The sequence below is a fragment of the Anomaloglossus baeobatrachus genome, chromosome 1 (assembly GCF_048569485.1).
Source record: "Anomaloglossus baeobatrachus isolate aAnoBae1 chromosome 1, aAnoBae1.hap1, whole genome shotgun sequence".
Taxonomy (NCBI): domain Eukaryota; kingdom Metazoa; phylum Chordata; class Amphibia; order Anura; family Aromobatidae; genus Anomaloglossus; species Anomaloglossus baeobatrachus.
Window position 1 is genome coordinate 431665186 of NC_134353.1, and position 27217 is coordinate 431692402.

Consider the following 27217-nt stretch of genomic DNA (forward strand, 5'->3'; position numbering starts at 1 on the left):
AGCATATATATATATATATATATATATATATATATATATATATATATATATATACACAGTGCCTACAAGTAGTATTCAACCCCCTGCAGATTTAGCAGGTTTGATAAGATGCAAATAAGTTAGAGCCTGCAACTTCAAACAAGAGCAGGATTTATTAACAGATGCATAAATCTTACAAACCAACAAGTTATGTTGCTCAGTTAAATTTTAATAAATTTTCAACATAAAAGTGTGGGTCAATTATTATTCAACCCCTAGGTTTAATATTTTGTGGAATAACCCTTGTTTTCAATTACAGCTAATAATCGTCTTTTATAAGACCTGATCAGGCCGGCAAAGGTCTCTGGAGTTATCTTGGCCCACTCCTCCATGCAGATCTTCTCCAAGTTATCTAGGTTCTTTGGGTGTCTCATGTGGACTTTAATCTTGAGCTCCTTCCACAAGTTTTCAATTGGGTTAAGGTCAGGAGACTGACTAGGCCACTGCAACACCTTGATTTTTTCCCTCTTGAACCAGGCCTTGGTTTTCTTGGCTGTGTGCTTTGGGTCGTTGTCTTGTTGGAAGATGAAATGACGACCCATCTTAAGATCCTTGATGGAGGAGCGGAGGTTCTTGGCCAAAATCTCCAGGTAGGCCGTGCTATCCATCTTCCCATGGATGCGGACCAGATGGCCAGGCCTCTTGGCTGAGAAACAGCCCCACAGCATGATGCTGCCACCACCATGCTTGACTGTAGGGATGGTATTCTTGGGGTCGTATGCAGTGCCATCCAGTCTCCAAACGTCACGTGTGTGGTTGGCACCAAAGATCTCGATCTTGGTCTCATCAGACCAGAGAACCTTGAACCAGTCTGTCTCAGAGTCCTCCAAGTGATCATGAGCAAACTGTAGACGAGCCTTGACATGACGCTTTGAAAGTAAAGGTACCTTACGGGCTCGTCTGGAACGGAGACCATTGCGGTGGAGTACGTTACTTATGGTATTGACTGAAACCAATGTCCCCACTGCCATGAGATCATCCCAGAGCTCCTTCCTTGTTGTCCTTAGGTTAGCCTTGACTCTTCGGACAAGCCTGGCCTCGGCACGGGTGGAAACTTTCAAAGGCTGTCCAGGCCGTGGAAGGCTAATAGTAGTTTCATAAGCCTTCCACTTCCGGATGATGCTCCCAACAGTGGAGACAGGTAGGCCCAACTCCTTGGAAAGGGTTTTGTACCCCTTGCCAGCCTTGTGACCCTCCACGATCTTGTCTCTGATGGCCTTGGAATGCTCCTTTGTCTTTCCCATGTTGACCAAGTATGAGTGCTGTTCACAAGTTTTGGGAGGGTCTTAATTAGTCAGAAAAGGCTGGAAAAAGAGATAATTAATCCAGTCTGGCTGCCAGGTAAGGGGACTTATAGCTGCAATGCCCCTAAAATTCCACGGGGGAACACTATTCTCCTTAAGGAGACTTTGCAAGCCAGTCTGGCTGCCAGGTAAGGGGACTTATAGCTGCAATGCCCCTCTGGGAAATATTCAAATTGTCTCTCCAGTAAAGGAGACAAACTCTAGCACAGCGCCACCTATTGGAAGTAGCGATCCTAAAAGTCACAAGTGGATTTTCGACAATCCTTTGCAATATGACTCAGGATATATATAAGCCAGATCAGAATCCCAATTTGCAGACACGGTGTTTCGGGGTGCTTGCCCCTCGTCAGTGCAAAGTATGGGGGTGTCTGATCTGGCTCATGAGAAAGCTATGTGGGGACCACGGGGGAACACTATTCTCCTTAAGGAGACTTTGCAAGCCAGTCTGGCTGCCAGGTAAGGGGACTTATAGCTGCAATGCCCCTAAAATTCCACGGGGGAACACTATTCTCCTTAAGGAGACTTTGCAAGCCAGTCTGGCTGCCAGGTAAGGGGACTTATAGCTGCAATGCCCCTCTGGGAAATATTCAAATTGTCTCTCCAGTAAAGGAGACAAACTCTAGCACAGCGCCACCTATTGGAAGTAGCGATCCTAAAAGTCACAAGTGGATTTTCGACAATCCTTTGCAATATGACTCAGGATATATATAAGCCAGATCAGAATCCCAATTTGCAGACACGGTGTTTCGGGGTGCTTGCCCCTCGTCAGTGCAAAGTATGGGGGTGTCTGATCTGGCTCATGAGAAAGCTATGTGGGGACCACGGGGGAACACTATTCTCCTTAAGGAGACTTTGCAAGCCAGTCTGGCTGCCAGGTAAGGGGACTTATAGCTGCAATGCCCCTAAAATTCCACGGGGGAACACTATTCTCCTTAAGGAGACTTTGCAAGCCAGTCTGGCTGCCAGGTAAGGGGACTTATAGCTGCAATGCCCCTCTGGGAAATATTCAAATTGTCTCTCCAGTAAAGGAGACAAACTCTAGCACAGCGCCACCTATTGGAAGTAGCGATCCTAAAAGTCACAAGTGGATTTTCGACAATCCTTTGCAATATGACTCAGGATATATATAAGCCAGATCAGAATCCCAATTTGCAGACACGGTGTTTCGGGGTGCTTGCCCCTCGTCAGTGCAAAGTATGGGGGTGTCTGATCTGGCTCATGAGAAAGCTATGTGGGGACCACGGGGGAACACTATTCTCCTTAAGGAGACTTTGCAAGCCAGTCTGGCTGCCAGGTAAGGGGACTTATAGCTGCAATGCCCCTAAAATTCCACGGGGGAACACTATTCTCCTTAAGGAGACTTTGCAAGCCAGTCTGGCTGCCAGGTAAGGGGACTTATAGCTGCAATGCCCCTCTGGGAAATATTCAAATTGTCTCTCCAGTAAAGGAGACAAACTCTAGCACAGCGCCACCTATTGGAAGTAGCGATCCTAAAAGTCACAAGTGGATTTTCGACAATCCTTTGCAATATGACTCAGGATATATATAAGCCAGATCAGAATCCCAATTTGCAGACACGGTGTTTCGGGGTGCTTGCCCCTCGTCAGTGCAAAGTATGGGGGTGTCTGATCTGGCTCATGAGAAAGCTATGTGGGGACCACGGGGGAACACTATTCTCCTTAAGGAGACTTTGCAAGCCAGTCTGGCTGCCAGGTAAGGGGACTTATAGCTGCAATGCCCCTAAAATTCCACGGGGGAACACTATTCTCCTTAAGGAGACTTTGCAAGCCAGTCTGGCTGCCAGGTAAGGGGACTTATAGCTGCAATGCCCCTCTGGGAAATATTCAAATTGTCTCTCCAGTAAAGGAGACAAACTCTAGCACAGCGCCACCTATTGGAAGTAGCGATCCTAAAAGTCACAAGTGGATTTTCGACAATCCTTTGCAATATGACTCAGGATATATATAAGCCAGATCAGAATCCCAATTTGCAGACACGGTGTTTCGGGGTGCTTGCCCTTCGTCAGTGCAAAGTATGGGGGTGTCTGATCTGGCTCATGAGAAAGCTATGTGGGGACCACGGGGGAACACTATTCTCCTTAAGGAGACTTTGCAAGCCAGTCTGGCTGCCAGGTAAGGGGACTTATAGCTGCAATGCCCCTAAAATTCCACGGGGGAACACTATTCTCCTTAAGGAGACTTTGCAAGCCAGTCTGGCTGCCAGGTAAGGGGACTTATAGCTGCAATGCCCCTCTGGGAAATATTCAAATTGTCTCTCCAGTAAAGGAGACAAACTCTAGCACAGCGCCACCTATTGGAAGTAGCGATCCTAAAAGTCACAAGTGGATTTTCGACAATCCTTTGCAATATGACTCAGGATATATATAAGCCAGATCAGAATCCCAATTTGCAGACACGGTGTTTCGGGGTGCTTGCCCCTCGTCAGTGCAAAGTATGGGGGTGTCTGATCTGGCTCATGAGAAAGCTATGTGGGGACCACGGGGGAACACTATTCTCCTTAAGGAGACTTTGCAAGCCAGTCTGGCTGCCAGGTAAGGGGACTTATAGCTGCAATGCCCCTAAAATTCCACGGGGGAACACTATTCTCCTTAAGGAGACTTTGCAAGCCAGTCTGGCTGCCAGGTAAGGGGACTTATAGCTGCAATGCCCCTCTGGGAAATATTCAAATTGTCTCTCCAGTAAAGGAGACAAACTCTAGCACAGCGCCACCTATTGGAAGTAGCGATCCTAAAAGTCACAAGTGGATTTTCGACAATCCTTTGCAATATGACTCAGGATATATATAAGCCAGATCAGAATCCCAATTTGCAGACACGGTGTTTCGGGGTGCTTGCCCCTCGTCAGTGCAAAGTATGGGGGTGTCTGATCTGGCTCATGAGAAAGCTATGTGGGGACCACGGGGGAACACTATTCTCCTTAAGGAGACTTTGCAAGCCAGTCTGGCTGCCAGGTAAGGGGACTTATAGCTGCAATGCCCCTAAAATTCCACGGGGGAACACTATTCTCCTTAAGGAGACTTTGCAAGCCAGTCTGGCTGCCAGGTAAGGGGACTTATAGCTGCAATGCCCCTCTGGGAAATATTCAAATTGTCTCTCCAGTAAAGGAGACAAACTCTAGCACAGCGCCACCTATTGGAAGTAGCGATCCTAAAAGTCACAAGTGGATTTTCGACAATCCTTTGCAATATGACTCAGGATATATATAAGCCAGATCAGAATCCCAATTTGCAGACACGGTGTTTCGGGGTGCTTGCCCCTCGTCAGTGCAAAGTATGGGGGTGTCTGATCTGGCTCATGAGAAAGCTATGTGGGGACCACGGGGGAACACTATTCTCCTTAAGGAGACTTTGCAAGCCAGTCTGGCTGCCAGGTAAGGGGACTTATAGCTGCAATGCCCCTAAAATTCCACGGGGGAACACTATTCTCCTTAAGGAGACTTTGCAAGCCAGTCTGGCTGCCAGGTAAGGGGACTTATAGCTGCAATGCCCCTCTGGGAAATATTCAAATTGTCTCTCCAGTAAAGGAGACAAACTCTAGCACAGCGCCACCTATTGGAAGTAGCGATCCTAAAAGTCACAAGTGGATTTTCGACAATCCTTTGCAATATGACTCAGGATATATATAAGCCAGATCAGAATCCCAATTTGCAGACACGGTGTTTCGGGGTGCTTCCCCCGTGGTCCCCACATAGCTTTCTCATGAGCCAGATCAGACACCCCCATACTTTGCACTGACGAGGGGCAAGCACCCCGAAACACCGTGTCTGCAAATTGGGATTCTGATCTGGCTTATATATATCCTGAGTCATATTGCAAAGGATTGTCGAAAATCCACTTGTGACTTTTAGGATCGCTACTTCCAATAGGTGGCGCTGTGCTAGAGTTTGTCTCCTTTACTGGAGAGACAATTTGAATAATTAATCCAAACATGTGAAGCTCATTGTTCTTTGTGCCTGAAATACTTCTTAATACTTTAGGGGAACCAAACAGAATTCTGGTGGTTTGAGGGGTTGAATAATAAATGACCCTCTGAATAAACTTTTCACAATTTAAAAAAAAAAAAAAAAAAGAAATAACATTCTTTTTTGCTGCAGTGCATTTCACACTTCCAGGCTGATCTACAGTCCAAATGTCACAATGCCAAGTTAATTCCGAATGTGTAAACCTGCTAAATCTGCAGGGGGTTGAATACTACTTGTAGGCACTGTATATATCTAATATATAAAGCTGAGTGTATGTATGTCCGCTAAAGGAATCCACACCGTCGCATTTACAATCACAAAACTTTGCACAGACGCCTCATGTGACTCAGGGACCGTCATAGACTAGGTTTTGACAAGAAAATTTAAACCCCGCGCTTTACAGTTACTCTCCAAAAAACTTGCCTCCATTAAACTGAATGGAGCTGCGAGCTACAGGGTATTAATAAAAGCTACGATTGGTTGCTATAGGAACAAAGAACATTCTTAGTATAAGAAGCTTATGTGTGAGGTAATATGACGTCGGTGGAGAGACAGACAGAGACAGATAGGAAAAAAAAGTCAGCCAGCCAGACAGAAAGACACACGGGGTAAGAGACAGACGGGGAAAGAGACAGGCGGGGATAGAGACAAAGAGACAGTTACTCGGGTACTACAGCTAGTATAATCTAAAATATATATATATATATATATATATATATATATATATATATATATATATATGCGCTGTAGTACCCGGGCGTTGCTCAGGATAGTAACTGTCTCTGTCTCTCTCTCAGTCTGTCTATCTCTTTCTGTCTGTGTGTCTGTCTCTGTGTGTGTCTGTCGCTCTGTCTCTTTCCTTGTCTGTCTGTGTGTCGGTCTATCCATGTGTGTATATGTCTTAAGCCATGTAAATTTTCCTGTCAAAACATAGTCTATGACATTCCTTGAGTCACATGGGATGTGTGTGCAAAATTTCGTGATTGTAAATGCAACGGTGCAAATTTTTTTAGCGGACATTATATATATATATATATATATATTATATATATATATATATATATATATATATATATATATACATACACACACACTAGCTGTAGTACCCGGGCGCTGTCCCTCTGTCTCTCTCCCAGTCTCTGTCTGTGTGTCGCTGTCTGTCTGTCTCTTTCCTTGTCTGTCTGTGTCTATGTGTGTGTGTGTGTGTGTGTGTGTGTGTGTGTCTCTTTCCCCGTCTGTCTCTTTTCCGTCTGTCTTGGGCTGTCTCTTTGCCCGGCTGACTTTCCAGGGGCTGTCTCTTTTCCAGGGGCTGTCTCTGTCTGTGTCTCCATCTCTATCCATCTCTTCACCAACATCATATAACCTCACACATAAGCTTCAACTAACAGTTTATTTTGTTCCTATAGCAACCACTGACAGTTGCTATTAATAACCTATAGCTCCCACCTCCATTCAGTTTAATGGCGACAGGATTTTAGAGACTAAAGGCTACTTTACACGCTGCGATATCGGTACCGATATCGCTAGCGTGGGAACCCGCCCCCATCGGTTGTGCGACACGGGCAAATCGCTGCCCGTGTTGCACAACATCGCCCAGAGTCGTCACACATACTTACCTGCCCGGCGACGTCGCTGTGACCGGCGAACCGCCTCCTTTCTAAGGGGGCGGTTCGTTCAGTGTCACAGCGACGTCACAGCAGCGTCACTGATCCGCCGCCCAATAGAAGCGGAGAGGCGGAGATGAGCGGGAGGTAACATCCCGCCCACCTCCTTCCCTTCGCATAGCGGCCGGGAGGCAGGTAGGAGAGCTTCCTCGTTCCTGTGGCGTCACACATAGCGATGTGTGCTGCCGCAGGAGCGACGAACAACTTCGTTACTGCTGCAGTAACAATTTTTGAGAATGGACCCCCATGTCACCGATGAGCGATTTTGCACGTTTTTGCAACGATGCAAAATCGCTCATCGGTGTCACACGCAACAACATCGCTAATGGGAGGGTAGTGGAGCAAATAAGGGGATAGATAGAGCAGATAGAGACAGGGAGACTGTAGGGGTCAATGAAGGATTAGGGGGGGATGGGACATACAAGGAACGTAGGGAGGCTAGGAGTAATAAAGGTGTTAATAGGATTAAATGTCTACTGGCAAATGCAAGAAGTCTTGCAAACAAAATGAATGAATTGGAGACTCTTATGTTAACCACGGATTATGATGTGGTGGGCATTAGGGAAACCTGGCTGGATGAAAGCCATGACTGGGTGACAAACATATAGGGTTATAGTACATTTAGGAAGGACAGGAAAGGCCAAAAAGGTGGTGGGGTGTGTATATTTATTAAATCTAACCTAAAACCTGTGTTGTATGATGACATTGAGGGGAACAGCAACAATGTAGAGTCAGTATGGGTAAATGTACATGGGGAGGGGAATAATGGAAAAATGCTAATTGGAGTTTGCTATAAGCCTCCTAACATACCTGAACAAATAGAGGGTGAAATGCTGGAACAAATTGAAAAGGCAGCTAATAATAATAATCGGGTTCTTATTATGGGGGATTTCAACTATCCAGACATTCAGTGGGACATAGAATCTTCTGGTTCTGCTAAAAGCTGTAAGTTCTTATCTACCATTCAAGACCATTTCCTCTCTCAGATGGTAGGTGAACCGACCAGGGGAGATAATTTGCTAGATCTGGTCCTGTCAAATAGACCGGATACAATTTCAGATCTACAGGTCCGGGAGCACTTGGGCACCAGCGATCATAATATGGTAAGCTTCAACATAATATTCAATAGAACATTTCAAAGGGGGAATGCTAAAACCTGGAATTTTAGGAAAGCTGATTTCAACAAATTAAGGGAAGAGCTTAAATGTGTAGATTGGGACAAAGTCATGGTAACTGGGGATACCGAACATAAATGGGGTAAGTTTAAGGATATACTACTAGAGTCCTGTAAAAAACGTATACCCAGTGGTAATAAAATGTCCAGGAATAAAAAGAAACCACTATGGATAAATAAGACTGTACAAAGTATAATAAAACAAAAACAAAGGGCATTTAAAATCTTAAAGGCTGAGAATACAGAAATAGCATTGCAGGAGTATAAAGATATCAATAGGAAATGTAAAAAAGAAATCAAACAAGCAAAATTAGCTACTGAAACAAAAATCGCCAATGACATTAAAATAAATCCCAAAATCTTTTATAAATACATTAATGCCAAAAGGAAAACAAAGGATAGTATCGGCCCTTTTAAATATAATAACAAGTTAGTTATAGAGGACAAACAAAAGACTGAGATATTAAATAGACATTTCTCATCTGTATTCACCAAGGAACTGACTGTACCAGGGATCATTCAACAAGTGAAAAATCAAAGTCCACCACCCGATATAATTAATTTAACACAAGATGAAGTACGCCTACGTCTGAGTAAATTAAACATTGACAAATCCCCAGGACCAGATGGCATTCATCCACGAATATTGAGGGAATTGAGCTCCGTAATCGACAGACCGCTGTATCTCATCTTTTTAGACTCACTTGTAACAGGGTTGGTGCCTCAGGATTGGAGGATTGCTGATGTGGTACCGATATTTAAGAAAGGTAAGAGGGTAGATCCAGGCAACTACCGTCCAGTAAGCCTGACATCAGTAGTATGCAAAGTATTTGAGGGCATTTTAAGGGATGACATGCAAAAATATATTGCAGAAAATAATATGATAACTGACAAACAGCATGGATTCATGAAAGATAAGTCGTGTCTAACCAACCTGTTGGGGTTCTATGAGGGGGTAAGTTCAAACCTGGATATTGGTAATGCAGCTGATGTGATTTATTTGGACTTTGCAAAGGCATTTGATACTGTACCACATAATAGCCTTATACTAAAGCTCCAGAAGCAAGGACTAGGGGACACAATATGCAACTGGGTAAGGAATTGGCTAAAAGATAGGAAACAAAGAGTAGTCATAAATGGTACATTCTCTAAATGGGCTGTAGTCAGCAGTGGGGTGCCGCAGGGATCTGTGCTTGGACCGATTCTTTTTACTCTCTTTATTAATGACCTTGTGGATGGAATTGATAGTACAGTGTCAGTCTTTGCCGATGACACCAAACTATGTAGGATATTAAAAACTGACCTGGATAGTACAATATTACAAAAAGATCTGGATAAGATGTCAGAATGGGCAGATACTTGGCAAATGAGATTTAATGTTGATAAATGTAAAGTAATGCACCTAGGACGGAGTAATCCTATAGCTGCATATACATTAAATGGAAGTAAACTCGGGACTACAGAACAGGAGAAGGACTTGGGTATTCTCATTACAAATAAGCTGAGCAGCAGCACTCAATGTCAAGCAGCAGCTGCTAAAGCAAACAAGATTTTAGGGTGTATAAAAAGAGAGATTAGATCCCGTGATCCCAACGTATTGTTACCCCTCTATAAATCACTTGTAAGGCCACATCTGGAATACGGGATCCAGTTTTGGGCTCCACATTTTAAAAAGGACATTCAGAAGTTAGAGTCAGTTCAAAGGCGGGCAACTAGACTATTACAAGGAATGGAAGGCCTCCCATATGATGACAGGTTGAAAAAGTTAGATATGTTTAGCTTAGAAAAAAGACGTCTCAGAGGAGATCTCATTTATATGTATAAATACATGTGTGGTCAATATAAAGGACTGGCACATGACTTATTCCTTCCAAAGACAGTACTAAGGACTAGGGGGCACTCACTGCGAGTGGAAGAAAAGCGATTCCGACACCTAAATAGGAAAGGGTTCTTTACAGTTAGAGCGGTCAGACTGTGGAATGCCCTACCACAAGAGGTAGTAATGGCAGATACTATAACAGCTTTTAAAAAAGGGCTGGATGATTTCCTCAGTACACAAAACATTGTTGGTTATAAATGACTTAGTGACTAAATGTAGAACTGGTGGAGGAAGGTTGAACTAGATGGACCTAGGTCTTTTTTCAACCTAAGTAACTATGTAACTATGTAATGCGGCCGGATGTGCGTCACCAAATCCGTGACCCCAACGACTCCGCATTAGCGCTGTCGTAGCGTGTAAAGCCCCCTTAACTGTAAAGCACGAGGTAAATTTTTTCTGTCAAACCATAGTCTATGACGCTCCCTGGGTCACATGAGGCGTCTGTGCAAAATTTCGTGAATGTAAATGCAACGGTGCGGATTCCTTTAGCGGACATACATACACACATACATACACACACACATAGATATCTAATATATAAAGCTAAGTGTATGTATGTATGTATGTCCGCTAAAAAAATTTACACCGTCGCATTTACAATCACGAAATTTTGCACAGACATCTCATGTGACTCAGGGAACGTCATAGACTATGTTTTGACAGGAAAATTTAACCCCGCGCTTTACAGTTACTCTCCAAAAAACCTACCTCCATCAAAGTCAATGGAGATAGGAGCTACAGTTTATTAATAGCAGCTGTGATTGGTTGCTATAGGAACAAAATAAATTGTTAGTATAAGAAGCTTGTATGTGAGGTCATAAGATGTTGGTGGGGAGACGGATAGAGAGAGACAGATACAGACAGACATCAGCACAGACAGAGTAAGAGGCAGACAGGGAAAGAGACAGAGAGAAAGACAGTCAAAGAGACAGACAGAGGCATACAGACAGGGAAGGTGATAGATGGGGGGGAAGAGACAGAGGAGGGGGGGGACAGACCTGGAACGAGACAGACCTGGAACGAAACAGACAAAACAGACAGACACAGATCGAGAGAGAGAGATGACACTGATACAGAGACAGACTGACATAGATAAAGACATAGACATACATGGATAGAGACACACAGACAGACAGGGAAAGAGACAGAGCCACAGACACACAAGGAAAGAGACAGAGCCACAGACACACAGACAGACACAGAGACTGGGAGAGACACAAAGGCAGTTACTATCCTGGGCAACGCCCGGGTACTACAGCATATATATCACACTGCACACTGTGTGCACAATTATTAGGCAAATGAGTATTTTGATCACATGATACTTTTTATATATGTTGTCCTACTACAAGCTGTATAGGCTTGAGAGCCAACTACCAATTAAGTAAATCAGGTGATGTTCATCTCTGTAATGAGGAGGGGTGTAGTGTAATTACATCAACACCCTATATAGAGGTGTGCTCAATTATTAGGCAACTTCCTTTCCTTTGGTAAAATGCGTCAAAAAAGATTTGACGGGCTCTGAAAAGTCCAAAATTGTGAGATGTCTTGCAGAGGGATGCAGCAGTCTTGAAATTGCCAAACTTTTGAAGCGTGATCACCGAACAATCAAGCATTTCATGGCAAACAGCCAACAAGGTCCCAAGAAGTGTGTTGGGTAAAAAAGGCACAAAATAACTGCCCATGAATTGAGTAAAATCAAGCGTGAAGCTGCCAAGATGCCATTTGCCACCAGTTCGGCCATATTTCAGAGCTGCAACGTTACTGGAGTATCAGAAAGCACAAGGTGTGCCATACTCAGGGACATGGCTTAGGTAAGGAAGGCTGAAAAATGACCACATTTGAACAAGAAACATAAGATAAAACGTCAAGAATGGGCCAAGAAATATCTTAAGACTGATTTTTCAAAGGTTTTATGGACTGATGAAATGAGAGTGACTCTTGATGGGCCAGATGGATAGGCTAGAGGCTGGATCAGTAAAGGGCAGAGAGCTCCACTCCGACTCAGATGCCAGCGAGGTGGAGGTGAGGTATTGGTATGGGCTGCTATCATCAAAGATGACCTTGTGGGACCTTTTCGGGTTGAGGATGGAGTGAAGCTCAACTCCCAGACCTACTGCCAGTTTCTGGAAGACAACTTCTTCAAGCAGTGGTACAGGAAGAATTCTGTATCGTTCAAGTAAAACATGATTTTCATGCAGGACAATGCTCCATCACATGCATCCAACTACTCCACAGCATGGCTGGCTAGTAAAGATCTAAAAGATTAAAAAATAATGACATGGCCCCCTTGTTGACTTGATCTTAACCCCATAGAGAACCTGTGGTCCCTTATAAAATTTGAGCTCTACAGGGAGGGAAAACAGTACACCTCTCGGAACAGTGTCTGGGAGGTTGTGGTGGCTGTTGCACGCAATGTTGATCGTAAACAGATCAAGCAACTGACAGAATCTATGGATGGCAGTCTGTGTCATCAGAAAGAAAGGTGGCTATATTGGTCACTAATTTTTGTGGTTTTGTTTTTGCATGTCATAAATGTTTATTTCTAAATTTTGTGCAGTTATATTGGTTTACCTGGTGAAAATAAACAAGTGAGATGGGAATATATTTGGTTTTTATTAAGTTGCCTTAAGGCTACTTTACACACTGCGATATCGGTCCCGATATCGCTAGTGTGGGTACCCGCCCCCATCTGTTGCGCGACACGGGCAAAATCGCTGCCCGTGCCGCACAACATCGCCCAGACCCGTCACACATACTTACCTGCCCGGCGACGTCGCTGTGACCGGCGAACCGCCTCCTTTCTAAGGGGGCGGTCCGTGCGGCGTCACAGCGACGTCACTGAGCAGCCGCCCAATAGCAGCGGAGGGACGGAGCTGAGCGGGATGTAACATCCCGCCCACCTCCTTCCTTCCTCATAGCGGCCGGGAGGCAGGTAAAGAGAGCTTCCTCATTCCTGCGGCGTCACACATAGCGATATGTGCTGCCGCAGGAGCGACGAACTACATCGTTACTGCTGCAGTAACGATAATCGAGAATGGACCCCCATGTCACCGATGAGCGATTTTGCACGTTTTTGGCCAGGCCTGCACCCAGAATGCGCTGCCCGCTAGGCCACGCCCCCGCACGCGCTGCCTGCTAAGCCACGCCCTGCACGCGATGCCCGCTAGGCCACGCCCTGCACGCGATGCCCGCTAGGCCACGCCCCCCGCACACGATGGCCGCTAGGCCACGCCCCACACGGTGTTCGCTAGGCCACGCCCCTGCTCGCGATGCCCGCTAGGCCACGCCCCTGCACGCGTTGCCCGCTAGGCCACGCCCCCCGCACGCGATGCCCGCTAGGCCACGCCCCCGCAAGTTATGCTTGCTAGGCCACGCCCACTCACACTATGACCGCTAGGCCACGCCCCTCACAATGTCCGCTAGGCCACGCCCCCTGCACACGTTTGGCTCCTGTACACCTCCCGCCAGGACTACTCCTCCCATTATACTCCTCTTTCCCCAGGACTACTCCTCCCATTATACTCCTCCTATTATACTCCTCTCTGAGGGGTTCACAGCATAGGGGATGGAGCACGATGGGGAGTGCAGCATGGGGGATGGAGCACGATGGGGCGTTCAGCATGGGGGATGGAGCACGATGGGGGGGTGCAGCATGGGGGATGGAGCATGATGGGGGGGTGCAGCATGGGGGGGGGGGTGGACCACGATGGGGGGGTGCACACCTCCCCCCAAAACAAAACAAACACCACCGCACACACACACCGCACAACACACCACATACACACTGGGAACCACAAACACCTCCCTACACAGACAACACTGCACACACACAACACAAACACCGCGCCACACACAAATATATGCACATACCGCGCAACACACACACATTGCACAAAACATACCTCCCCCAAAACACACACACACACGCACCCCACAGCCACACCCACACAAACTGCGCAACACACACAGCACCACACACAATGCTACAGACACACAGCGCTCCACATACAATGCAACACACACAACGCAACACCGCTCTCACCCCCCCCCCCAGACAACACCCAGAACATTTACAGTGCCCTACACACACACACTTGGCAACTACACACAATAACATCTATCTATCTATCTATATATATATATATATATATATATATATATATATATTATACATATAGACAAAAATCATACATTAACTACATAATAAATTCTAGAACACCCGATGCGTAGAATCGGGCCACCTTCTAGTATATATACATAGATATATATATATACACACACACACACACGGTGCCTTGCGAAAGTATTAGGCCTCCTGAATTTTTCAACCTTTTCCCACATTTCAGGCTTCAAACATAAAGATAAAAAAAATTAATTATATGGTGAAGAAACAACAAGTGGGACACAATTGAGAAGTTGAACGAAATGTATTGCTTATTTTAAACTTTTTTAAAAAATAAATAACTGAAAATTGGGGCGTGCAATATTATTCGGCCCTTTTAAGTTAATTCTTTGTAGGACCACCTTTTGCTGCGATTACAGCTACAAGTCGCTTGGGCTATGTCTCTATCAGTTTTGTAGATTGAGAGACTGAAATTCTTGCCCATTCTTCCATTGCAAACAGCTCGAGCTCAGTGAGGTTGGATGGAGAGCGTTTGTGAACAGCAGTTTTCAGCTCTTTCCACAGATTCTCGATTGGAATCAGGTCTGGATTGTGACTTGGCCATTCTAACATCTGGATACGTTTATTTGTGAACCATTCCATAGTAGATTTTGCTTTATGTTTGGGATCATTGTCTTGTTTGGGACGGAGATTTGTCTTCAGTCTCAGGTCTTTTGCAGACTCCAACAGGTTTTTCTTGAAGAAATGGTCCTGTATTTGGCTCCATCCGCCTTCCCATCAATTTTAACCATCTTCCCCGTCCCTGCTTAAGAAAAGCAGGCCCAAACCATGATGCTGCCACATACATACATACATACATACATACATACATACATACATACATACATATATCTATCTATCTATCTATCTATCTATCTATCTCTGTAGTACCCGGGCGTTGCCCAGGATAGTAACTGTCTCTCTCGCAGTCTCTGTCTGTCTGTCTCTTTCCTTGTCTGTCTGTGTTTATGTCTCTGTCTGTATGTCTCTCTTTCCCAGTCTGTCTCTTTCAAAGTCTGCATGTCCCTTTCTTTGTCTGTCTCTATCTCTCAGTTTCTTTCCCCATCTGTCTCTTTCCCAGGTCTGTCTCCCCATCTTTGCTACAGCTTTGTTCCTATAGCAACCAATGACAGCTGCTATTCATAACCTATATAGAAAAAAGTGAGTCGTGATATATTATGCATTGGAAGCAGGGCTGTGGAGTCGGTAAGCCAAACCTTCGACTCCGACTCCGACTCCTCAAATTCTCTTGCACCGACTCCGGCTCCGGCTCTGACTCCGACTCCGGCTCCTACATATATTGCTTATAGTTAGGTGAAAAATTTATTGTAGTACATGAATATGTGTATGTGAACATCAGACATTTAATAATTTTTATGATACAATAATCAAGATATTTGGATAGAACATAAAATATATTTATTGGAATACAACTTTAGAACACAAAAAACTGTAATAAATTGTAAATATGTAATACACTATGTAATATACAGTAGATTACATATATATCTTGTGTGTGTATATATATATATATATATATATATATATATACAGTGTATATACACACACAAGATATATATGTAATCTACTGTATATTACATAGTGTATTACATATTTACAATTTATTACAGTTTTTTGTGTTCTAAAGTTGTATTCCAATAAATATATTTTATGTTCTATCCAAATATCTTGATTATTGTATCATAAAAACAATTAAATGTCTGATGTTCACATTGTACTACAATAAATGTTTCACTTAAATATAAGCATTATACTAAATGTTATTATTTAGTAAAATATTCAGCACATTCTGCATTGCACTCCTGTCCCCAATTTATTATATATTTTAGGAGTCGGAGTCGGTGCATTTTATACCGACTCCGACTCAGACTCCACCAAAATGAGCTCCGACTCCGACTCCGACTCCACGACTCCGACTCCGACTCCACAGCCCTGATTGGAAGTTACCAAGATGTATACATTATTCGATCACAATGAAAGAAAAAGGACTATATCATATCATAAGGGCATAAATCGCATAACGTTTAGAAGGAAAAAGAGAAAAGGCGATCGAAACCCAAAAATCAATGCGAATCAGATGTTTTCAAAATCAATTTAGCTTTATTTTTATTTTTTATTAGTCATAAGAGGTGTATGTGTGGAGAAAACACATGTATCCATATACATACAATGGAACCATATATTTATTTCAATGCATATATGCAACATTTATAAACTAGGGCTGCATGATTTATGTGTATGATCTAAATATAATTGTTATAACCTATAGGCACACCATGTATAATGCAACTGGTAATATGTATACATATAGAGTGAATAGAAAGAGGCTCTGGTATAAAATTACAAAAATTCTATTTCTATCTGTAGTTTCCGACCAGAATCCACTAGGTGGCACTCATATAAACTCCATCACTCAGTTGCAGTAATTACAAGGAGCCACAGGGTGTCACTACAACTATGTGAGCATAAATGCATATACTTGAACACTCAGTGGCATCACCTTGCTAATACGTGAATACACTTAGATTAAGTCAGCAGAGAAATGCTGATCAGAAAACACATACATACTAGCCAAAGAATACAATGTACAATAGTTACAATAGAAGGTTACCGTTGGTGGTGTAAAACACCCGACACGTGTTTCGGTTCTATTCCTTCGTCAGGGGGCATATCTAATCAACCAAACAGAGGCTTTTTATATCACCCACCTCCAATCACCGTCAGATACTTTAGTGACGCGCGCGTTGCCATGGCAACTTGCCGACGCAAGTACAACCACCGCGTCACCAGTCACCTGGCCCAGGAACACCACGTGACCCGAGACAGAAGGCCGGTAAAGACACAACAGCTGCACCAGCGCCGGCAGCCGATGACCACCACACGTACATGTATCAGGTAATGCATATAGAATGTGAAAATATGTGCAATATTTAAAATTACAATAAATAACTAATTCGTATAATTATGAACATGTGGATCCATGAAAGAAAAAATAATGAAGAGTACACACAGAGGTATAACGTTCATTTAGGAGGATAGCACATCAGTTGTATATCTAGCGTTCCCCATAACAATATGGACAAAAGAGAGATTACCACATAGAACTAGCAACATATATATATGGTCAGATTTAAACAAACATTATGTATATACAAAATACTTCAATAGACCCCCCCATCATCACAACTGCCATCAAAGGTGCTGCTTAGCATTAGTTTCTATTCCATATGGCCATGTTCTCCAGTTATACGCACTGATGTTTGCAGGGACAGGTGTTTTGATTGATATTGATATTGATATCCTCCATCCGTGGAAAGAAACCACTCTCATGGATGACATGATCACATATCGGGCTATAATGTTCAAAAAGAGGGGTCGATTAGACAAAAATTAATCAACACCATATAAAAAAATGATACATATGATTTTACAACTAAATATGTAAGAAAAGAACGGGACACATGTCTAAAGGCACAGCTCTCTACAATTATAAAAAGGACGCAAAGCTAATATTGTCATTGAGGCCAGATGGATACACAGTACCCAATGTGTATATCCACCTGGCCTCAAGTTGAGCCAATCTTCTGCGGACCTCCCCACCGCTTATCCCCAAGTTAAGTTAGTCAATACCTTTAACCCTTAGCAAGCCACCATTACAAGAATCAAATCTATAAAAGTGCTTTGGAAGGGTTTTAAGATTGTCAATGTCCGTTGCGTCACGTGCAGCCTCAATCCCCAATACATGCTTGCGAGTACGTACCTTCAACTGGCGCATAGTAAGTCCAATATTGATCTTAGGACATGGACATGTTGCATAATATATAACCGCTCTTGAATTGCACGTAATTCGTTTACGTATCTGGTAAATTTTGCAGTTATTGGCGTCAGTGAAGATACTCTCACGGCATACCGTATATTGGGGCATGCGACACATTCCCCACAAGGGAAGCATCCAAACCATGATGCTGCCACCAATATATATATATATATTAGCTGTAGTACCCGAGCGTTGCCTGGGATAGTAACTGTCTCTCTCGCAGTCTGTCTCTATGTCTGTCTCTTTCCTTGTCTGTCTGTCTTTATGTCTGTCTGTCTTTGTATCAGTCTGTATGTCTCTCTTTCCCAGTCTGTCTCTCTTTCAAGGTCTGCATGTCCCTTTCTTTGTCCGTCTCTATCTCTCAGTTTCTTTCCCAGGTCTGTCTCTTTCCCAGGTCTGTCTCTTTCCCAGGTCTGTCTCTTTCCCAGGTCTGTCTCTTTCCCAGGTCTGTCTCTTTCCCAGGTCTGTCTCTTTCCCAGGTCTGTCTCTTTCCCAGGTCTGTCTCTTTCCCAGGTCTGTCTCTTTCCCAGGTCTGTCTCTTTCCCAGGTCTGTCTCTTTCCCAGGTCTGTCTCCCCGTCCTTGCTAAAGCTTTGTTCCTATAGAAACCAATGACAGCTGCTATTAATAACCTGTAGTTCCAGGCTCCATTCACTTTAATGAAGGCAGGCTTTTTAGAGAGTAACTGTAAAGCGCGGGGTTAACATTTTCCTGTCAAAACATAGTCTACGACGTTCCGAGTCACATGAGGTGTCTGTGCAAAATTTCGTGATTGTAAATGCGACGGTGCAGATTTCTTTAGCAGACAAACACATGCATACACACCCTCACACACACAGCTTTATATATTAGACTAGCTGTAGTACCCGGGCGTTGCCCGGGATAGTAACTGTCTCTCTCCCAGTCTCTGTGTGTCGCTGTCTGTCTGTCTCGCTGTCTGTCTCTTTCCTTGTCTGTCTGTTTCTCTCTGTCTGTATTTGCATCAGTCTGTCTGTCTCAATCTCTGTATCTGCCTCTATGTGTGTGTCTTTCTGTCTGCCTCTTTGCCCGGCTGTCTCTTTGCCCAGCTGTCTGTATACACTGTACGGGAGTGCGCCGCATCCACCAAACCGGCGAAAAGCCGGATGTGTAAAACCGGTCTTAGGCCATGTTCACATGTTGCATAATTCCTGTGGGTTGTTTTTTTTTTTGCCGCCGTCTGCACCAAGCTACACTAACAATCCTCTCTGGTTATTCAACTTTTGTTATTTTTTTTTTTGTTTTTTTATATCTCTTCATTATTTAATGCGTTTTGATTCAGATTTGAGTCTGCGTTTTTAAGGTTTTTTTATAATACAGAAAAATTTTTTCCATGCAGTTTTATTAAGCTCCACATAAAAATCTCTAGAGAAAAAAAAGCACCAAAACTGCAGAGTTCAGCAGTATCTTTTCATGAAATCACATCCACTTTGCTTGGACAATTAAAACACAGCAGAACATATGTGCAAAAAAAGCAGCAGAAAAAAAGCAGCGTTTACCGTATTTTTCAGACTGTAAGACACACTGGACCATAAGACGCACTCTTGTTTTAGAGGAGTAAAAAAAAATTTTAAGCAAAAAATGTGGTCATGATACACTGTTATGGGGCGAGAATCTGCTGCCAACACTGTTATTGGTGGTAATGTCCCCAAATTCTCTACTAAGGTACCCGATCCTGGTAATCCTCCTGCCATGTATATATAGTATATGTCCCTCATCCTGGTATAGCCCACATCCTGCTATATACCGTCATCCTGGCATATGACCGCTCCAAGCCACGGGGACCTACCAACTACTATAGGGTTCATGGAAGTAAAGCTTACCAGTTCACTACACCAGCACTGGAATAAAGGGAATACCGGATGGGTAAAGACCAGCACAAACCGGGTAGCAGTAACTCCAAAATAGTGAGTAAAGCACAAGTTAAACCGCAGCCCCAGTGTCGTCTGAATTCTTCCTACACGTCTGCACCAATATACTACTACCACCATCATCCTCCCCTGGGGCCTATTTCTACTTGCGGAGAGCCATCACAACTAAGCTGTCCAATACAATCAGCCGCAGCAGTGAGAGACTTTGCAGCGGCAGCTTATCCCATATAGCCGCATAAATGTGGAGCAAGAATACTGCACAGGCAATGAGATTACAGTACAAGCAGTGTGCTGTACTGGTTATCAGAAAGAAAGTACAGGACTGTATCCACAAATGCAAAATTGATAGACATGCTATATAGTATATACTGTACTGTACAATGGTATACTGTATACAGTACATATGTACAGAAAGTTACCTCCAGAGCGGGTCAGAGCACGGTGAAAGGACAGATCCGGAATTGTGCACAGTGAACATTTGCTCTTATTCCAAAGCACTACTCTAAATCCAAGTTACAAATTTTAAAAAGCTTTGCTTGTCTTGCAAAACGCTCTCAAATTAAGTTACTCTTAATCCACTGTAATTGGTGGAGGAAGGTTGAACTAGTTGGACCTAGGTCTTTTTTTCAACCCATGTAATTATAAAAGAACCCTATGACGACATGAATGTAACGCTCACCGCTGGTGAAGTCAGCAAGTGGGAGTGGACCCACTGGACCACAGGGGGACCCAGGCTTACTCTTAAGTGGGAAGGACTCAACTAAGCGCCCGCCGTGGGACAGGAGGCCAGGTGCAGTAACAGGTGCAACTCTCAGGGCAGTAAGGCTACGTTCACACAGTGCATATTTTACTGCGTTTTTGATGTCACAAAAATGCACCTAAATGCATGCATTTCCTTCTAGCAAAGTCTGATTTCTATTTTGCTGTCCACACATTATCTTTTTTTGGCTGCATCTTGGCTGTGTTTTTGAAGACGCAGCATGTCAATTCTTTTTGCATTTTTCCAGTGTTTTGAGCCCGTCCAGTCAATAGATTTGACAAAAAAAAAAAAAAAAAAACACATTAGGCAAAATGGAGTAAAAACATGCCAAAAACGCATGAGTTTTTTTATGCTTTTTTTACCGCAGGTGCAGTTTTTGTGCATTTTTTTGGGGCCAAAAACACAATCTTCCTTGTTACAAACGATGCACTGTGTGAACATAGCCTAACCGGGACTGTGACAGCTAAACGGAGAAGGGAGACAGCATAACATGGACACAGTCACAGACAGGATGGGCACTTTCAGAGCATAAACAGGACAAGTACTGGCAGTACAGACAGAGCTGGCATGACAAACGGCAGAGACTAGCAAAGTCTGAATGTGGAAAAGGCAGGACATGTACAGGCTCTGAATAAAGGCTCTGGGAAAAACTATGACCCCCTCTCAAAAAAGAAATCCAGCAAAATCTGTGCTTCCAAGTCTAAATATCTTCCTACCTTTTGAGCTCCACAATGTGCCTAAACCACAGTTAGCATCCACATGTTTGGCATTGTTGTCGGGAGGAGAGCCTGCTTAATTTATGGGGTGTAGGGTGTCAGAAGCACGAACCAGGCACAGCGTATGGGCACTACAATGTACTGGACACAACAAAGGCTTATTTGCAATTTTAAACTCTGCAACATTCACTATGTTTGATTCTATGGGTGTTCTCCGGGGACTAAATCGTCACTACATCCATAGACGAATTCCCGGAAGGGTGTAATCTCCAAAATATGGTCACTTGAGTGAGTTTCTGTTGTTCTGGCACTTAGGGGCTCTCCAAATAGAGTCCACAAACTGTTGTAGGAAAATCTGTGCTCCAAAAATCAAAAATCAAATGGTGCTCCTTCCCTCCCGAGCCCTGTGGTACAGCCAAACAGTACTGCACAGTCACATGTGGGATATTGCCATGTTCAGGAGAAATTGTGTAACACATTATGTGGCCCTTTTTCTTTACCTATTGTGAAAATTGGAAATCTGGGGTTCAAACAACATTTTAGTGGTAAAAATGTAATTATATTTTGTTCACCGTCCAATAGTATAACATTTTGTGACACACCTATCGTGTCAATATGCTCATTGCTCCGTTGGATGAATTCATTGAGGGGTGCACTTTGTAAAATGAGTCACTTGTGGGGAGGTTTCTGCTGTTATGACACCTACGGGGCTCTGCCAATGTGACATAGCACCCTCACAACATTCCAAGTAAAGATGAACGCAAATATGACGTTCCTTCCCTTCATTTTGCACTGTGCTTCAAAAAAGTATTTTTGACCACATATGGGGTATTAGTAAACACAGGAGACATTCCACAACAAATTGCATGGTCCATTATCTCCCGTTACCCTAGTGAATTTGAAAAACTTGGGGTTAAAGCAACATTTATGTGATTTAAAATATATATTTTTTTCATTTTTACAGCTCAACACTATAATATTCTGTGAAACACCTGGGGTTTCAAAGTTCTCACCAAGCTTCTAGATTAATTCCTCGAGGGGTCTAGTTTCCAAAATGGGGTCACTCGTGTGGGAGTTAAACTGTTTATGCACATCAAGGGCTCTGCCAATGTGACATGGAGTCTGCTATCTATATCAGGCAATTTTGCGCTCTGAAAGTCAAATGGAGCTCCTTCACTTCTGAGCCTTGCCATGTGACAAACAGTAGATTTCCACCACATATGGGGTATCTGTGTACTAAGGAGAAACTGCACAACAAATTGTATGGTGCATTTTTTTCGTTACCCTTGTGAAAATGCAAAATTTGGAGCTAAAGTAACATTTTTAAAAAAGCACCAAAAAAAGAGGGATAAAAATCTCCTCCAAAAACTCAGTAATTACTTACGCAAATAGAGGGCAGCAGTTATAACCTGCCCAGGCCAAAGAACTAATGCACTAGCAAAATGCAGCAAGACTCCCAATAAAGTGGAGGCATTACAGGTGCAAGAGAAGCAAATCACTCACACACTTCCAAACCATGGAGGGGGCGACTGCTGGATGATAAAATTGCACATAGATGGCTTGTATAGGGCACCATTCACACATGTTCATACAAGCCATAAGTGTACAATTTTATCATCCATCCATTGAGTAGAAGTGTGAGAGTGATTTGCTTCTCTTGCACCTGTGGTGCCTCCACTTTATTGGGAGTCTTGCTGCATCCGGCGGCACGGTGGTTAGCACTGCAGCCTTGCAGCGCTGGGGTCCTGGGTTCAAATCCCACCAAGGACACCATCTTCCAGGAGTTTGTATGTTCTCCCCGTGTATGCGTGGGTTTCCTCCGGGTACACCGGTTTCCTCCCACACTCCAAAGACATACAGATAGGGACTCTAGATTGTGAGCCCCAATGGAGACAGTGTTGCCAATGTATGTAAAGCGCTGTGGAATTAATAGCGCTATATAAATGAATAAAATGAATGATTAGTTCCTGGGGCAAGTTATAACTGCTGCCCTCTATTTGTTGTAAGTAAAGTAACATTTTTGTGGGGAAAAAGTAAAATTTTAAATTTTATATCTTTTCACATTGCGTTAATGTGAAGCAGCGAAAAAGTTAATAAACTTCTTGGATGTGATTTTGAGTACTTTGAGGGTGTAGTGTTTAGAATGGTGTCAATTTGGGGTATTTTCAAAAGTGACGTGGTCCCTAAAAGAACACTGATTTTTTACATTTTGTTGGAAAAGTGAGAAATGTCTGATAAACGTTTAACCTGTCTAACTTCCTATCCCCCCCCAAAAGGTTTCAAAGATTGCGCTAATGTAAAATAGACGTGTGGGAAAGATGAAAAGATGATAATTACTCACCGGTAATTGGATTTTCCAGAACCATGACAGCACCGTACATGAGAGAGTGTCTGCCCCCAGGAACAGGAATCCTAGAAATAAAAAGGGTGGCATCTCTCCGCAGTCTCAGTGTGCTTATAGTACAAGGAGGTAGGAGCTTATTAAGGCACATACTGTATATATACTTTAACATAAGACAAGGGAACATCACCCATAAATTGGAAATGAAACATGCCGGTAGTGAGCTAATACCAAGATTAAGGGTGGAAATTAGCACGATGCTGTTGTGGTTCTGGAAAATCCAATTACCGGTAAGTAATTATCTTTTCCTTTCACCATGATAGCACTGTACATTAGAGAATAAAATAGAAAAGAACCATTAGAGTGGGACCACAGACTATAGTAACTTCCTTCCAAAAGGCAAAGCAAGAAAGACCCAAATCCAGCCTGTAATGTTTAAAAAACGTGGAAGGCGAGGACCAAACTGCTGCTTTGCATATTTGTTCTACCGAGGTATTGGCCCTTTCGGCCCAGGAGATGGCTATGGCCCTGGTGGAGTGAGTGTGACGCCCTGGCCGGGCCAGGTAGTCACAGATAGGGCCCCGCACTACACCAGTCCCCTAACAAGGTGACAGCAGCCAAACACTAAAACCCTAGTCACCTCCCTCAGTGCTTGATGGACACAACAGGGGGCAGAGCCAGGCGGTTGGCACGCCCACCAAGGAGTTCAGAGAGCCTGAGGCAGGAAGAACCCGACCCGGGGAACCGACCCGGAAACCGGAGCACAAAGGGGGGTACTCAGACCCTGAAGCTATGTCCAGAAGCTACTGGGGGCTAGCTAATTAACTAATTGCGGCCAGGACTATAGGTCCTGTCCCACCCAAAGTCCCGACTGAAGACAACAGCCCAACGAGGGGGATAGAAAGCCACCGCCACGGCAGAGAGATCCCACGGGCCAGCGTCTGCGGGCAAAGGGCTCCCTCGACAATCACAAGCCAGGGAGCGGACTCCTGTAGTTGCAGGAGCAGGTAGTCCATCATCACAAAACAGGTGTAGGAGAAAGGCAGAGACCACCAACCGGGTGGGGGACCAGACTGCAGCCGGCTGTGGGCACCGACCACCATTACCTTGGTTTACCAGAGACTCGTGTGCGTTTATTAATAGTGAGTACATCAGTGTCCTCCGGCCGCCCATCTCCCTGCACCGCCGAACTACTCCCCCAACGGGTCCCGGGGCCACCATCCCTACCCACGGAGGGGTTAACAACTTGCTGCGCAACATCTCCCCAGGGTGCCCCATAACTGCAGCGGTGGTGTCCACCTTCACCACAACCCGTAGGTGGCGACGCGAACTCAAACACGGCTCCGGCCGGCCATACACCTACGTCCCCCTAAACCGTCAACCCCTTTTAGATCGGAGTGACCATGGACCCCCGGGTCCGGAGACCCTCGAGCCACCCATTGAAAGTCCGGACCCGAGCGGCTCGGCTGCCGCTGAGCACGGGGCGGCACACACAGATTTCCTGGCATCACGCACAGGATACTTACCCATCCACTTACCTTGTGGAAGTGCGCCTTGAAGTGAAGTCAGTGATGATCCGTTTTGAAATTTTCCAAATCCGCCATCTTTTGGCGCAAAGATTCCCGCCAGAGTCTTCTTCCCCGCGAACAAAGCACGAAAGCTGAAGCCCCACTTCCTGTGAACACGGCCGGAAAGCAAAGTTGGAAGTCGAAAAACGAAACTTACCGGCCGGCAAAAGGAGTGCCGCGAAAAGACCAATGGGGAGATGCGGAAAAATGTGGATGCAAAATGAAATCGGCGGAGTGGTGCCCGCCACCGGAGTGGCAGGGCTCGGCAGCGGCAGAGGTGGAGTGGGTTTTAATGCGGAGGACCGCAGCCCGAGCCAGCTACCCGCGGAAACCGCTGCCTGGCTGAAGCGAGAACTGGCTCGATTCTGCGTCCGGGTAAGAGCACAAACGCTACAGCAGGTGCTCGACTGGAAAGCGTAGGTCCGGAGGATGGTTGCCGTGGTGTGGGCCCGTGAACAGAGGGCCGCCTCAGCTGTGCCGCGCCAGGATAAAGCCACGCAGACCCCCATGTCGTCCCTTATCAGCTGGGAGCTGGAGCCTGCCAGCACTGTGACAATTGAAGCCTGTGTAGCGCAGCTCCTGGAGGAAGCGGTGCCGTCCACGCTGCCACAGCCACCGTTCCCGTTGGAGGTCCAGAGCCTGGGGATGTATTGTACCTGGAAGGGGAGCCCGGTGTCCCGGCCGTCAATGGTGCAATACGGTCCTCTGAAGTGGTAGCCGCACCCGTAAGTTAACCCCCAAAGTTAAAAGTTAAAAATTGAAAAGATTTAAAAGGACCCGCTCAAAAAATACTCCTACCTTTGTTAAACGTCTCCAAGTTCCCTGGGAGATGCCATCCAGCACATGGGGTGGAAGGAGGAGGACCTTGTCCGACTTATTGAACGCCACTGCGGTCGGAGCCGCAGAGGGCGCCATCAGGGGTCGGAGCCCCTGGTGGAGGACGACAAGGAGTTAAGTGGAGTGAGGACAGTCCCGTTTGTAAAGGCCGGTTTGGAGGAGTAACCGTACCCGCACTGCAGGCAGTGCAGGACGGGGTCTTTATGGACATTTTCACCCGTGAGTGATTGTGGCATTGGGGACCCGTGCTTCCTTGTGGTGGACTGAGGGAAAGTTGCTGAGGAAGCTGCACCGGCAGCGCAGTTAAGTGTTGAAAAGAGTGGTCAGGGAGTCTCCGGAGAGGCTGGTTGGAGGAAGGGCCTGCGGGATGTTGTAGGCCGAGGTCCCATCACCATGCAGACCAGTGACAAACCTCCGAGTCAGGGGTCCCCTGGACGTGGGGCCTCAGAGACTGCCGGGTAAGGAACTTATTACCCGGCCCGTGTGGGCAACACCCGGACCCGAACCCGTTTCCTGGACTGGGAAAAAAGGGTGCTGACCTGTTTTTAGAGGCAGCATCAAGGTTTAGGTTTGCTTGAATGGGCAAAAGTGAAAAGGACCGGGTCCCGTCCCGTTCCCAGTTAATAATAATGTTTTGCAATGTTTAAGTAACATGCCTCCCGCAAGGGAAGAAAAGCAAATATGCTTGAAAATTGTATAAATGTTATACTTGTAAAATATGTTTTTCATCTCTTTTTTCCAGTTAAAAGGAAAATAAACGGTGGTGGTCGGACAGCCCGCGGACGGTCTGTGGTTAACCAAGGGGGAGTGTGACGCCCAGGCCGGGCCAGGTAGTCACAGATAGGGCCCCGCACTACACCAGTCCTCTAACAAGGTTACAGCAGCCAAACACTTAAACCTTAGTCACCTCCCTCAGTGCTTGATGGACACACCAGGGGGCAGAGCCAGGCGGTTGGCACGCCCACCAAGGAGTTCAGAGAGCCTGAGGCAGGAAAACACTAGTTAGTTCAGTTTGAGAGTTCAGTGGAGGAGGTCAGGCCTGTGTGACAGGCCTGTAGCAGACTG

General features: G+C 44.9%; 1 protein-coding gene across 6 annotated transcripts in view; it reads right to left on the reverse strand.

Annotated features, from left to right (window-relative positions):
• Positions 1-27217, reverse strand: part of HMG20B (high mobility group 20B) — an 866046-nt gene that overhangs the window by 729286 nt on the left and 109543 nt on the right. The window contains exon 3 of one of the 6 annotated variants that reach the window (XM_075352625.1): positions 17481-17579. The exons of 4 other annotated variants lie outside the window; for them this stretch is intronic. The gene's annotated coding sequence lies outside the window, so the exon portion shown is untranslated. Of the gene's footprint in view, positions 1-17480; positions 17580-23747; positions 23776-27217 lie in introns of those variants that run through there. One more of the 6 variants, XM_075352626.1, reaches the window with a different exon arrangement.